The sequence below is a fragment of the Triturus cristatus genome, chromosome 4_1, assembly GCF_964204655.1.
Source record: "Triturus cristatus chromosome 4_1, aTriCri1.1, whole genome shotgun sequence".
Lineage (NCBI taxonomy): Eukaryota > Metazoa > Chordata > Amphibia > Caudata > Salamandridae > Triturus > Triturus cristatus.
This window is the reverse complement of record NC_140585.1, coordinates 94,963,356-94,977,805: the sequence shown is the minus strand read 5'-3', so window position 1 is coordinate 94,977,805 and position 14,450 is coordinate 94,963,356.

The following is a 14,450-nucleotide window of genomic DNA, read 5'->3' as shown; positions in this document are numbered from 1 at the left end:
AGCTGGCAGTACAGTCTGCCCTACCATCAGCTAAGCAGCATCATATTCTGAATGACTGCTTTTCTCACACCGGGGTTTGACACTCCGTCATCAGCAGCAACCTAAACATGGTTTCCATTTATATGCGGTTTTATGAGCACCATCGGCCCATGAAGCAGCATTCATAAACCTAGATTTATATGCACCATAGTTTCCCTTCTACAAACCACAGATTCCTGCTCCCCTACTGCTGACCAAATCCCTGGCTAGAAAACATTATTTCATATACAGAACTTGAACAGAAGACAAGATAGCAGAAATTCAGGGCTGCCTGGGGAACTGTGCCCCAAAGCCCTCTGAGCAGGGATGCTAGAAGATGCGCCATCTTAAGCTGCTGAGTCGATACCACAAGTAAGTATTTTGCCCAGGAACATGCAGAGAATGCAGCAAATGCTCCATTGTCTCTACTGGGGCAGTCTCTGTTTGTAATATCCAGTGAGTTGGAATTCTGAGAGCCCAGCAACCCCCCAATACTGGTAAAGTGGAATTCTGACAGCCCAGCAAAGTACTGCACGTAACTGTAACTACAAGCAGCTGCATGTGTTTGGACGACAGGTATATCTCATTCAATCACCCTGATGCAGGACGACAAGGGGGGCCTACAAATTTCATAAAGTGTAGAGTGAGGTAAATTATGCCAATCAAGCTGTAGTTAAAAACACAGTTGGAATTTAGTGTTCAAGGTTGGTCTTTCTACCAAGATGTAGCTGAGTTGCAATCAATAAAAATTGAAGCTTCCTACATTTCAGCCTCTTGTGGTGTTTCGCTCATCCCATACTACCAAGGAGGATAGAATGTGCAGCAGGACACCCCAACACACGATTGAGGGACTGTTTGGGTGTTAGGAGTTTGGGTAATTGAGGGACTATGATCTTGGCCTGTCAACACCGTCTTAGTACCTGGTAAATCCCTGTTGGAAAGGAAATTATCCTCATGTTAGCTGATTTTATGTATCACTGGCGATATGGCAATTTAATTTTTAGATGAAGGGGATTCTTGGGCTTCAACTGCTGATCTAAGTGTTAAGGTGCAGAGGAGATTTTCGTCTGCATATTGCTCTGTTGCCTTCAGCGAGTGATTCATTCAAGTGGTTGTATCAACAACAGTTTTAGTCTTGGTGACACAGTATAAAGGCAACTGTGCCCAACCAAGAAAAATATTTGCCAGGTTTACACATTGAAAAACCATTACAAGGCACAGCTCAGCTATTGGCGAAGGGTACCGTGAATTCTTGGAAAACCTACAAACCCTATATGTCCTCTTAACCAGAAGAGTCTAGCTGAGGTGATAGTATATATATATATTTTGTGAATCGGCCATTGTGATGAGAAGTTACACTTGAAAATGTTGTCATAAAAGCCTGTTTTTTCCCACTAATATTCAATATTTTTTTATTTCAACACTTAGGGTCTGATGACGATGGTTGTCAGAGAGCGGGGTCCTTGATTCTGTCGGAGGCGACAGTCCCACCGACAGTCAAATAAGGCCCGAAGTCTAAGAAAATGGAAACCTTGAAGGATCTACACAAATTAACGCTTTCTGATTTCAGAATTTTGTCTAGTTTTCAGAAATGTACAGCTTTCTGGGATCAACAATGGGTTTCATACCAGTTTCCACCACAAACAGGAAGGAGGTTGAAAGCACACATAATAGGAAAAAGGGGCTATCTCCTGGTAAAATGGCAAAACGTTCTTAGAAAATACATTTTTTTAATCAAGTCTACCAGTTCCTGAAAACGAGTAAGATGGTGATTTTAGCACTGCAAACCTGTCCTTGATTCCATTTGCAGAAACAATACAGACACTTTGTTCTGCAGCATTTTTTCTAAAAACACTTAATGTACCTATGTTTTGGTTAATTCCTCTGCCCCCTCCTAGGGAATCCACAAACCCTGGTTACCTTTCGAATCTCTACAATGTGGACAAAAAGTTATTGAGGCCTAAGTGTGGGCTGCCCCACATAGCCAAAAAAAGGCTTAACAGCAGAAGGGGGCGGCATAGCAGCAAAAGGGGCAACAAAATATAGAACAAGAAAGTGAAAGTATGTTAACCAGATTGCCTCCAGTTGCACTTGGCATCACCACTTGGTAATCTGAGAGCAAACATTGTGCCACATACTTTGACCCTCTGTATTTTCAGTCTAGGTTAATGTCTCTAATGAAGACAAGGACCTGTGAAATAATACATTATTGGGAGATTTAGCAAGCTGGATTTTAAGAGGGCTGGGTCTGACTTTGAAACGCATCCCAATCTGACCTTATGTTAATGTCCTTAAATTCATTGGCAAAACACTGATCTATTTCACAAAAGTGACTTTAAGATCTAATACCGTAATTCATGTCAGAGACGCTGTCCCTGTTTTTCACTTCATGCTTTATGTCATTTTGCATCCCATAAGAGTGTTTTTTCCAGAAGGTTGAGTTTCTGCAGTTTTTTTCCACGCAAAATAGGGCTCTTGTGTAGTGTATACCATGATCAGAGTTACCTACTCATATACGGGGAGGTTAGATCCAGGGTCGGTGCTTATGATGGGGCACTAGGAGTGTGATATTCTCAATAACTTTCAGTGAGCCATTAATTCATAGGACAGTGTGAAGGTGATACTCAGCTGCTGACCAACTACTCAAGAGAAAGGAAAAGAAAAAGCATGGCAGTGAGTGTGTTGTGTGTGTTTGGGGAGGATTGTGCAGTGAAGCAGATGAAAGTATGAATGTGCAGATGGAGAAAGTGTAAAGATGGCACTGAAGAGGAAAGAGGTGATGGCAGGTGGCTCACTGTATGAAGAACAGTATATTAGTTCATACATTATAAGTCATGCCTTTAATGACGTAAGCCAGTCCTCTTGGAAAGGATCAGTAGATACTCTTCTTAGGCCACTCTCCTTTGAAGGCTCCCCACCTTTTTTCATTCCACTTAAAGCACTATTATGATGCCGGGGCTCTTAGAAGGGGTGAAACAGTAAGGCCTCAATAACGTGCAAATGGGCTTTTAAATACCTCTGAAGTGCTCGGGTGAAGTCTCATTCCGGGCTGAGGGCCGACACACACAACGGGAGTACAATGGGTGTTACGCGACATTTATGTGAGGCCTAGTAATTGCCGGCGGAAAGAAACGCTGCAGCAGGTGCTTCTAATGTCTAAAAAGCATAAAAAACTTTCAAAAACGGACCCAGGAAGCCAGCGGCCGGTGGGCTTTAGGGCGGTGCGACCGGTGCCACCGCACCGGCCGCTGGCTTCCTGGGTCCGTGTTTGAAAGTTTATTATGCTTTTTAGATTAGAAGCACCTGCTGCAGCGTTTATTTCCGCCGGCAATTACCAGGCCTCACATAAATGTCAAGAAAACTCCTGTGATTAATTATCTTCCTGGAGAGAGATGAGCATTTTGTATAGTTGAGGTTTTGTCTTCTGTGAAGTTAGTGCAGACGAGGGTTAATATGCCTGCTGCAAAGAACGTGTGCCAAGTAGATTACAGAGTGGGTATGATAAACAGATCAAATATTACTGCTTTCAAAAGAGACATCCTTTTGTTACTTGCAATTTATAACTTAAATTCCTAACATAGAATAGTGAGCTTTTAACTTTCACCCTGCACTGCATACACACTGCAAAGTATACAATATTAGAACATTGATTAATGTTGCAAAAAGGGTTAATTTGGCTAGAAATCGATTCTTATTATTAAAGAAAACTCCCAACTATGCTGTTTATTTTTCGACTCTGAGTTTGTGCTTCTCCACACCAAGCACTCTTAAACTATACTGCCTACCAGTATGGATGACATGTGACTCCTACACTTTCAGTCCTTTGGCTCTTATGTAATATTTCCTATACACTGATTTACACACGTATGATTGATTGTCTCTGTGTAATGTGTGTGTGATGGAAAGTGCTCGGACACCCGGGCCTACACTCGTATTAATTCAATGCATCTGAGAGTGTGTGGTTATGGAGACTTGGTCACTGTTAAAGGGTGCTGGTGAGAGAATCCGTGGTGGAGGTGGTCATTGGGGGGGCGTCAACAAACATTGTCGCACAGGGCGCCACCAGCACTAAAGCCGGCCCTGTGCAGCTCCACTCTGCCGTTTGCTTAAACTAGATTCAGCCACCCCCCCCCCCCCAAATCAGCCCCACTCTGCCTATGTCGTGTGTGTCAGCCCTCAGCCCGGGATGAGACCGCAGCCGAGCACTTCACATGTCTTTAAAAGACCATTTGCACGTTAATGAGGCCTTACTGTTGTTTCACCCCTTCTAAGAGCCCCTGCAGCTCCACTCTGACTTTTGCTTAAACTAGATTCAGCCACCCCCAAATCAGCTCCACTCTGCCTATGTCCTGTGTGTGTCAGCCTGGGATGCGACAGCACCTGAGCACTTGACAGGTCTTTAAAAGACTATTTGCACGTTAATGAGGCCTTACTGTTGTTTCACCCCTTCTAATAGACCCTGCAGCTCCACTCTGCCTTTTGCTTAACATTCAGCCCCCCACCGAAATGTTTTCTTAGCCCCCTGCCCTCCACGAAATTTGGCTCCAGTTGCGCCTCTGTTATGTTGCCGATTTTATTGAACACAGTGTGATAAAGTAACTATCAAAAATAACTATGCCTAAAGCATTGTCCTTTACAAATAACATGACTGTCTTGCAGGCTGTGAGGTGAAAAGCCTGGATTGACATCCTGACTTTCAGCCAAGGTGGAATTATGCGCTCCAAGCTCCTAGCTTTGCGTCTATTTACCTCATTGCCCTTTACTGGCTACATTGTGAAATCCTAAGTAAATCCGGCCAGAGTTCATCCTGCACTGAAATAGATTTATATTCAAATTGTAAGAAGTCCTTGATATTTTAAAATACTGCTATGTACATTTTACATGATATGCCGATTCAGGGCTTTAAGAGGAAGGGTTCCCTCTAGTTTTCAGACATGGTAATAAATACAAATTTACATTGGAACGGGTCCATATTGGCCAATTTATCCATGCCCTTAGTTTTACTGGCGAAAACGCAAATCGATTTCTGAACAATGAATGAAACAAGCATTGGCAATGCCAGTGGGTTAGGTTTATGAACACACTGCGAAGCCAGACCGAAAAATCCACGAAGGTTATTGCGTACCTTCCTTGCATCTGTGCTGCTGCCAGAGAAAAATGTCATACATTATCTAGTTATCTAAGACACTTTAATAGTATTGCAATGGCAGGTGTGTGCACTGAAAGTTCAAACTCAATCAGCGGAAAAAATAAACAAAATTATCATAGCTGTGTGAAAGGGCAAGCACTTTGTTACTGGAAGTGCACAATGCCTGCCCAATCAAAACGTGTACTTCTGACTTTCAATATTCGGGAAGAGTCAGGCCCCCTGTCCTGGTGATACTCAAAAAATTGTCTGGCTACACTGTTAAGCCAAACCATAAAACCACTAAGGTAATCCATTTCAGCGATGTTTATATATTTCCTGTTTATATTTCTTATGGCTGATTCTCTTTGTAAAATCAAGAGTAAGTAAGCTATGTCCAGGATGTTGTGTTTTTGTATTTTTTTCATGTGGTATTCTACTCTTGCATAGTTCATACTTTGAACTGAGCCGCCTCTGGTTGTTTATAATGGGCCACGAATCAGAGCTCTGGAGTTGAGGCTGAAGGCAGTGCGAGTTTCTCACAGCGCCTGTCTGTGGGTCAAAAAGATCATCAGAATACATGGCCATCCAATCCTTGGTCTATCTGTAGAGCACATACAGCAAAGATCAACTATATAGTTGCAATTGTGATTGTGTGGGAAGGAGCTAGACAACTTTCAAAATAATGCTGAGGCAAAATAGAAAGAAAATGCAGTACCTACAGCTGAGTGTTTAGTAGGCGGTGAAATGTAGGAGATGCAAGTAAGTACATTATGGAGAGGGGGAGAAGGGGTGCTGAAGAGGAAAGCGATGAAGTGTGAGATATACAGGTAGACTAGATGTGGAGAGAAAAAAGGCATATATGACTAACATGGAGTGAATATAACAAGGGGGTGATTCCAACACCCTGAAGGCCTTCCACAGGCCCCAGTAATCTTTAATTCACTGCCTCAGTTTCAGAATTTTAATATTTTAAATGTTATACACAACAAAGTCATTGTTACTCATTTATCTTAAACAGATAACAGCCAAGTTGTGTTATAAATCTGAATGCAACAACAGAAACCTCAAAAAGGCACCAAAATACAGATTTGGTGGCACACTATGGAAAACAAGGTAATTTAGGGCCCTATTACAATGTTGAGCAGTTTCCTCCGCCCGACATCATCTCGGCTCAAGCTCCGAGCCTATCGGGCTCGGCTCCTCTCTCTTCGCGTTAGGAGAAAAAAGTGGCTCAGCTCTGGCTTGGCTGCCCTCTTGCATTCACCGACTCCTCCTCCAGCTCAAAGGAGGGAGAGAGTACTTCAGCATCCCTGGTCTGGGTGACCCTGGGCGGCAATGAGGCTGTACTATCAGCAAGCAGGAGTAAGGGTATTCTCAATAAACTCCCTGTGCTGAGTTAAAGGTGAGAGAGTTATTTGGGTCTCAGCTTGTAGTTCTATCACACAGTAGGGTCATTACCATGAAGCAGTGGAGAAAGGTCACTTGAAGGTCACACTCACCACAGTCTGGCCAGCACCAGGTTCCAAAAGGCCCTTCCTGAAGGTGAAAGCATGGCCACATCCATATTGGTGCGCTTTAGTGCTTGTGTGTGCTTCTTTGAGACACTGAGTGCACACTTCCTTGTTCCTCTGTATCAACGGTCTGCGTGTTCACAAATGTGTGCAGTATCATGTATTTCTTCCCTTTGGCCTCTGTGTGAGCGTGTGTTCTCTAGCTTGCGTCTGAGTCTGTTTTGTGTCTATTCTTAGTTTGTGCTTGTGTGTTACCTTCTTTCTTTCTTGTCTCCTTTGCCATTGACCGTCAATCCACCTGCTATGTGACTCTTCCCTCATATCTTCTTTCTTTCACATCTCTTTGCCTTTCAGTGTTTTGTTCCCACCAGTCTCTCTCAGCGCTTTAAATTGGAAAAAAAATGAGTTTAGGTACTCATTTTTGAACTAGGGGCATGGCTATTTGGGGGGAAGTTGAGTCAAGTGAGACATGATGTAAACATTTCTATTAAGTATTCATTTTGCCATTGATAGTTGTGTCAAACATTCCATATGTGTAGATTAACAGCCTCATATGGCAATAAAGTGTGCTGTCTCGGAATAATGAGAGGGGCTTCTAAACCCTGAATGCAGTCAATCCATCAACAGTACTATTAGCACTTTTAGGCTAATAATCAATGTGCCCTAAGACCAGAGAGAGACTCTGGCATTTACACCAGTTGTAGGACATACCATAACATGTGATAAATGTATCAATATAAACAAAATGTGTTAACTTGTTACACAAAATGAAGGCCAAATACCAAATATTAATGTTTTGTAATATTTGCAGATTCTTGCTGTCATACTGTTCCTACTTGATTGCAATTGGGCAATCCTTATATATTCATGAGTGCACACACATACACACAGAAAATAGCATTCCTCTCTGATTTTGTTTCTCTGTCATGGACAAACCGGCAAGCAAACACACAAACAAGCAAATAAACACTCTCTATCAGTCTTCACATCTATAACCTCTCGATCCCTCTCCCACTCACTTCTCCGATTTGTATCTATTTTTCTTACTGTCCTCATCATAGCTAAAATGAACATGGTATATTTAGAATCCATCACCCCATGTGACTGGACAGGCCATTATAGCATTCTCTTCTCCATCAATATCCTGGTAACTCCTAAAAGGGGTTAACCCACAAAAACAAAACAATGGAAAAGTAACATACAAAATATCAATCCCATCGATCTGGTAAACCGATGCAACTCCGCCCTGATCCCCTCGACAGACATGACTGACGTCCATGAACTTGCAGTCTTTTACAATTCCACAATGGTTGAAATTCTTGACTCTGCAGCGCCCTTCCAGGAAAAAAACGTTTCCTCCAAACTCTCCAAACCATGGTTCAATACGAACCTGAATTCGGATCAGCTAACGCTAAGATCAGCGGAGCTACTATGGAAATCGGCACCCTCCTTTGAACACTTATATCAACTCAGAGTGCTGAGGAATTCATACAATAGGAAGATCCTAAAGGCTAAAGCAGACTTTTTCAAATCCCAGCTGAACCAAACCATCAACCGTCCCAAAAAACTATTAGAAATAGTCAAACAACAAGCGCGCAACAAGCCAAACTCCCCGGAACCAAGCGACACTGTTACACCTAACTGCAATGAGCTAGCCAACTTCTTCCTAAAAAAACAAACCATAGAACTCAACATCCAATCTAAGGCCTTCACTGAAAACATGGCCCTTGATGATAAATCTCACTCTCAGAACAAGGTCCATTTTATTACTCAGCCGGAAATCCCCAAAAACAATGCCTCTTGGCACACCTTCTCGCCCATCCCTGAACAAGAAATCTATAACACTCTTCTAACGATTAACCCCTCAAATCACTTCTCAGACCCCTTACATCATTCTTTATTCAAAATGATAAAAACCTCTATTCTTCCCCTATGGTCAAAGATCGTAAACACCTCCCTGAGACAAGGGTCCATACCGGACTGTCTCAAAATAGAGCAGGTCACACCTATACTAAAGAAGTCTGACTCCCTCCCCACTGATCTCCAATACTACCACCCTATATCTAACATCCCCACTCTGGTGAAATTGCTGGTAAAATGTATTCAAATACAACTATGCAACCACATTGAGAATTACAACCTCCTAGACAAACACCAATCTGGCTTCCGCCATGGTCACAGCAAGGAATCTGCACTCACCCACATAATGCACAACATCCTAAAAATGCTTGACCACAATGAATCATGCCTATTGAAACTTCTTGACTTATCCTCCGCTTTTGATGCGGCTAAGCATGACAACCTACTGTCCTTACTGGAACGAAGGATGGGCCTAACTGGCCCAGTGCCACAATGGCTCACCTCCTTCCTAAATAACAGAACACAAAGAATTAAAACTAAGAATTCACCCCCTCAACCCTCCATGGTAACCATAGGGGTTTCACAGGGCTCAGCACTCTCACCCATCCTTTTCAATTTACTCATGGAACCCCTGACAAACGCACTGAACCCTGCGAACGTTCTATATCACCCATATGTGGACGACACCCAACTGTATATGAAAATCTCCCAACCAGAAGACTTCATCTCCCTCAACGCTATTCTACAGAATACTCAAAGTTAGCTCACTGACAACCACCACATGCTTAACATTTAAAAAATTGAATTCCTTCTCATCTCCCCTCCCAATCACACACCCAAGATAGACTTATGGTTAAAGCATCTTACTGCCTTTGACCGTGCTCCCCACATCATTGACTCTGCGAAATCCTTGCGAGTCACAATAGACAAACACTTGAACTTGCAGGCGCAAATCAATATTGCCACCAAGGGAGGTAATCATCAGATGAGCATAATAAGGAAACTCAAGCCCTTCCTCCCTGAGAACAATTTAAAAATGGCGGTAAAAGCCCCAGTGCTACCAAGATTGGACTATGGAAGCACCACCCCATGCGGTCTTCCCAAATATAAGCTTGCCCCTCTGAGGGCTTGGCTTAACGCTGCGGCCAGACTGGTCTCAGGAACAAAAAGAAATAATCACATTTCACCAACCTTGAAAGCTTTGAACTGGCTACCCTATGAGGCTAGAATACACCTAAAGATCACCTGCATGACCCACAAAGCCCTGCATAGCAATACCCCCAGCTGCTTAGCACAAAAGCTTGAGCATTCAGGAGGATCGCTCCGAAGATTTGGAACTCCCTATCTCCAGTGGTTCGCGGAATAACTTCCTTTACCTCTTTCAAAAAAGAAGTAAAAGCTGCTCCTAATGAACAAAATCACATCCTAATACTGTAATTCTATGATGACTACCAGAATCCTATGCTACCCTTATACCACTGTCTACCTCTTTTGTATTGTATGACGTATATCGAATGTATTGTAAAGCACTCTGATTCCCTCTTGGATCATTCCTTAATAACTACTACTCTCCTATATACTCCTATCTACCTCTTTTGTACTGTATGGTGCAACAACTGTATTTTGTAAAGCGCTCTGATACCCCCGTGGGTCATGTTCACGCTATATAAATCTTTATAAATAAATAATTAAATAAAATATCATTCTCTACTATCACTCTCTCTATTTATAATCTGTTGTGTCCGTGCCTCTCCTACTCTTTTCATAGCAGTCTCAATCTCTTTCCCATCTCTATCTGCGCTTAACCCTACTGTCTCTATCTTTTTTCCCTTTCAACTCTCCTCTGCCCCTTCTTTCTCCTGTTCTCTCAGCAGGAGGCCCCAGGGCCAGTAAGCTTTTAGTGGTAGACAGTGAGCATTGCAGGGTACTGAGCATTTGCAAAAGTTGCACGACACACCATAACAAGTCAGAAATGTATCAATTTAAACAAAATGTGTTAACCTGTTTTAAAAAATGAAGGCCAAACACCAAAGGGCCTATTATGATGAGGTGTGGAAAGGCTCCAAACGAAGTTTGGAGGCTTTATGCACCGCATCACGGCTTCAAGACCGACAGCATCATTTCAATGGAGGCTGTCGTTTTGAAAACAGCCGAACATTCTGGCTGGCTACCGATGGTATTAAGAAGCTGGATTGCAATGTCGGTTTGCGGTAGACTTTCCATGTTAGGCTTTCTGACATGGAATGCCTGTCGGAAAGCGACTTTTGCAGCTCCAGGTTTGGGGCCCTGTTCATCCCTGCACCGTGTGGCAGGCACCCTGAGGTGCCTGCTATGCGGTGCAAGGATGAAAACAAACTCCCTTTTTTCAAAGAGAGATTGTGTTGTGGGTAGTTTCCAACCACAGCACTTGCTCCCATTGAAAAAAGGGAGTTTGCGACTGAACCATGTGTGGTCGCATCAAAATGTTGCGGTTGGGATGCACAGCATTGTAATAAGGTCCCAAATGTTAATGTTTACTTGTTTTGTAATATTTGCAGCTTCTTAGTGTCATGCTGTTCCTACCTGCTTGCATTTGGCGCAGTTCTTATATATTAAGAGCGCACACACACACACAGAAACAAGCAATCCACTCTGATTTTGTTTCTCTCTCACACACAAAGATACACACAAGTAGGCAAGTGCACATGCACACACAAACAAGCAGACAAACACTCTCTAGCAGTCTTCACATCTCTAACCTCTCGATCCCTCTCCCACTCACTTCTCTCCCATTTGTATCTATTTTCCTCGCTGTCCCACTCTCTTTACCCAAATTGTATCATATCATTCTTTACTATCACTCTTTCTTTTTCTTCTCTGTCGTGTCCGTTCCTCTCTTACACTTTCCATAGCTGTCTCAATATCTTGCACATCTCTATCTGTGTTTACCCCTTCTTTCTATTTATCTTTTTCCCTTTCAACTCTCCTCTGTTCCTTCTATCTCTGCCCTCTCACACTTCATCTTATCTCACCCCATTCTCCCTCCTGTTCCCTCAGCAGCAGGCTCCAGGGCCAGTACGCTTTCAGTAGTAGACTGTGAGCACTGCAGGGATGTGAGCCAGTGCAGAGTCTAGCAGGGTGGAGGCCAGGGGAAGAACAATACTGGCCTCTGATGGGAAGGTCAGTAGAACTCCCCCACCTCACCTGGACTCCAGGAAGGCTGCTTAGGCCATCTCCACCACCTCATTCCCACCCTTCATGGACTCAATGTCCCAGCAGGTGGGCAGGGTGGGTATGTATTTGCACGAGCAAGTGAGTCAGGGAAAAGACAGTCAGACTGCGGTGGGAAGCCAAGGGATGAAAATGGCCCTTCTTATCTGGGCCTACATAGCTACTCATGCGGAGGCCCTCTCACCTCCCACTCATTCAGTCTGCACATGTGACTGTGCCCCAGGCAGCCAATGTCCCATACACTAGCAATAATCCCAGCATGGAGGCCCAGCCGGGGGCTATTGAGCACAATGAGAGTTTCCACATGGATGGGGAAGGGGCAAAGGGCCATTTGCCCCTGTGGCAAGCCTCCAGTAGGTAATTCAGCCCCATTGGGCTGCTTGCCACAGGTGAATGATATTGACAGATGTCAAAACGGCCTACATGTTGCCACAAACCATCACAGAAAGCTGAGCCTCGGGCACCAGCCCAGTACCCACCTTTTCAATCCAGCCCTAAGTACCAGTGCTCTCCTTGGCAGTGGAGAAGTGCCAGGAAGTGGTTTGGTAAAAATAATAAGTGTGGTGCTCAGTACCTGTGAGTACCAGCCCATTTAGAGCACTGGCCTCTCTGGTTTTCCATTCCCATCGTGTTGTGCCCTTCCTGCTGCTCAGCATTAATTGTACACGTTCATTTCTTTCTGAGCTTTGGACTCTTAATACTTACAACTACCTTTCACTCGAACGAAAATTCTTGTGACAATGAACAAACAAATGAAGCGCAAAGCCCCTGGCCCTGATACCGGCTTTAAAAATGTGATTCTGCCCTCGAAGAATATATGTCGTTACTACGCATTCCGTTGCAACGCATGCCTTTACCACGCATGCGTTACAACGGAATGTGTTTTCCACGCTTTCCCCTTACCCCGATTTTACCTGTACTCCGCTTTTTCTTTTTTGGGGGGGAGACCCCCCCAAGCCCCCTTTCTTCTTTTTTTTTCCTTTTTCCGCAGGTCTCCGCCGACACTGAAAACGGACTGATGCTTTTTTTTGGATTAGGATGACGTTGTTCCGGGATGACGTTGCTTGCGTGGTGAAGATGGTCGTTGAAGCATTACGCGTTGTGAAGACGTTTACGAGGTAAGTGTATCGTTGTAAACGTATTGCGTAGAAAATGCTTCGTGGTAAAGGCTGTTTCCCGCCCTCGAAGGACCGCACAACCTTTGTGAGTACCTCATACTGGGCAGGGCCCCAGGCTCTCATCTTGGCTTCACACGGAAATAATGCTAATTTATAGTAGGTGACAAATATGACCAGCCAACAATTGCCCAATTAGTTTGTTTGATAATCTAAGAATACATTTGCTTTAATAGTGCTGTCCTGACAAGGAGCCCAGGCGGACACTAATACAATTGTGTCCCTGAATCCTAGAAAATGTTGTTAGACTAAAGGAGTACATGTAGGTGATTTCTGTGGATCTGTGATACACATTCGACAACATACCAAGGCACAGGAAAACAGAGGAACAAAGGTAGAAAACAATAGAAGGGGGCAGAGTAGAAACACCCTGTCCCCCTAGGCCTGGTTAGGGGATCCCAGAAGGCCCCCAAAAATTATTATTATTATTTTTTTAAATCGGTGTAATTTGCGCTGGGGTCGCTGGTTCCCGTGTTTTATTTTAATGAGACCCAGGGGTGGGTAGGTCCCGGGGGGGCATTTCTTAAAAAATAATAGGGGTGTCTCACTGGGGCTGCGGGTGCCCGCTGTGGTCCCCGTAGTCTCGGGGCTTCACTCATGTTGGGACGGGGGTTGCACGGCCCCTCTCCTGGAGCTCTCCATCTGCTTATAACTTTGGCGTTGTTTGACGATTCTTTATGAAATTTCCAAAAAGTTTCTCCTTTTTGATCAGCTCCTATCTTGAAAGTTTAGGGGTGATTGGTCAAGGGGTGGCTGTGAAAAAAGGGGTGTGTGAAAACGTGTTTTATTAATGGACTTTACATAGGAAACTCTAGACAAGGCTACAGGTCAAAGTGCTGAATGTAATTACGCCAAAGTTGGCAGGGAGAAAGGTCTTGGTCCAGAAAGCGCGGTTTTGTTGAAATGGTATGAATCCGTTCAGTAGTTTTTGAGATATTAAAGGAAAAAATATATATATATCTGGTTGGTGCCTTACTCCTGAGCACAAGCTTGCCTCTGATTGGCTGCTTACTCTTCAAAGCAGGAAGTGTCCTCTGATTGGCTGCTAACACTTGAAACCAGCAAGTGTTAGCAGACATCTTGTGCCTAGCATCGAGTGAAAATTTAAAAGGAAGGTTCTGGGGGCATTTTAATATAGCGGAGCTCTGTGTAATGATGATTTGGACGCAGTGAAGGTTTAAGATGTATTAACAATAAAGGAGAAACAGGTGAGTGCCAGGCAGCACGACTTCAACTCTAGGACACTAATAGGAAGATATCCCTTTCACACTCCCTGTGCCTAACATCACCACTTCAGAGGTATGCCTTTAGAAGCCAATCCATCGGCTAGCATCTGTTTTTTGCGAGCTAGTACTCTGCTGTGCCTGTACCTCTGCGAGCTACTACGCTGCTATTTCTTTGGGAGCGGACGGCTCGTAGTTCTGCCTCTGTGAGTCAAGCGGACGGGCCGCAGTTGTCCCTCTGCGTGCCCGGGTATGAACTGTTCATAAGTCTTACTACATGAGCATTGAAAAGCCATTTTGTGATTCAGTCCATCAGCTGGCATCT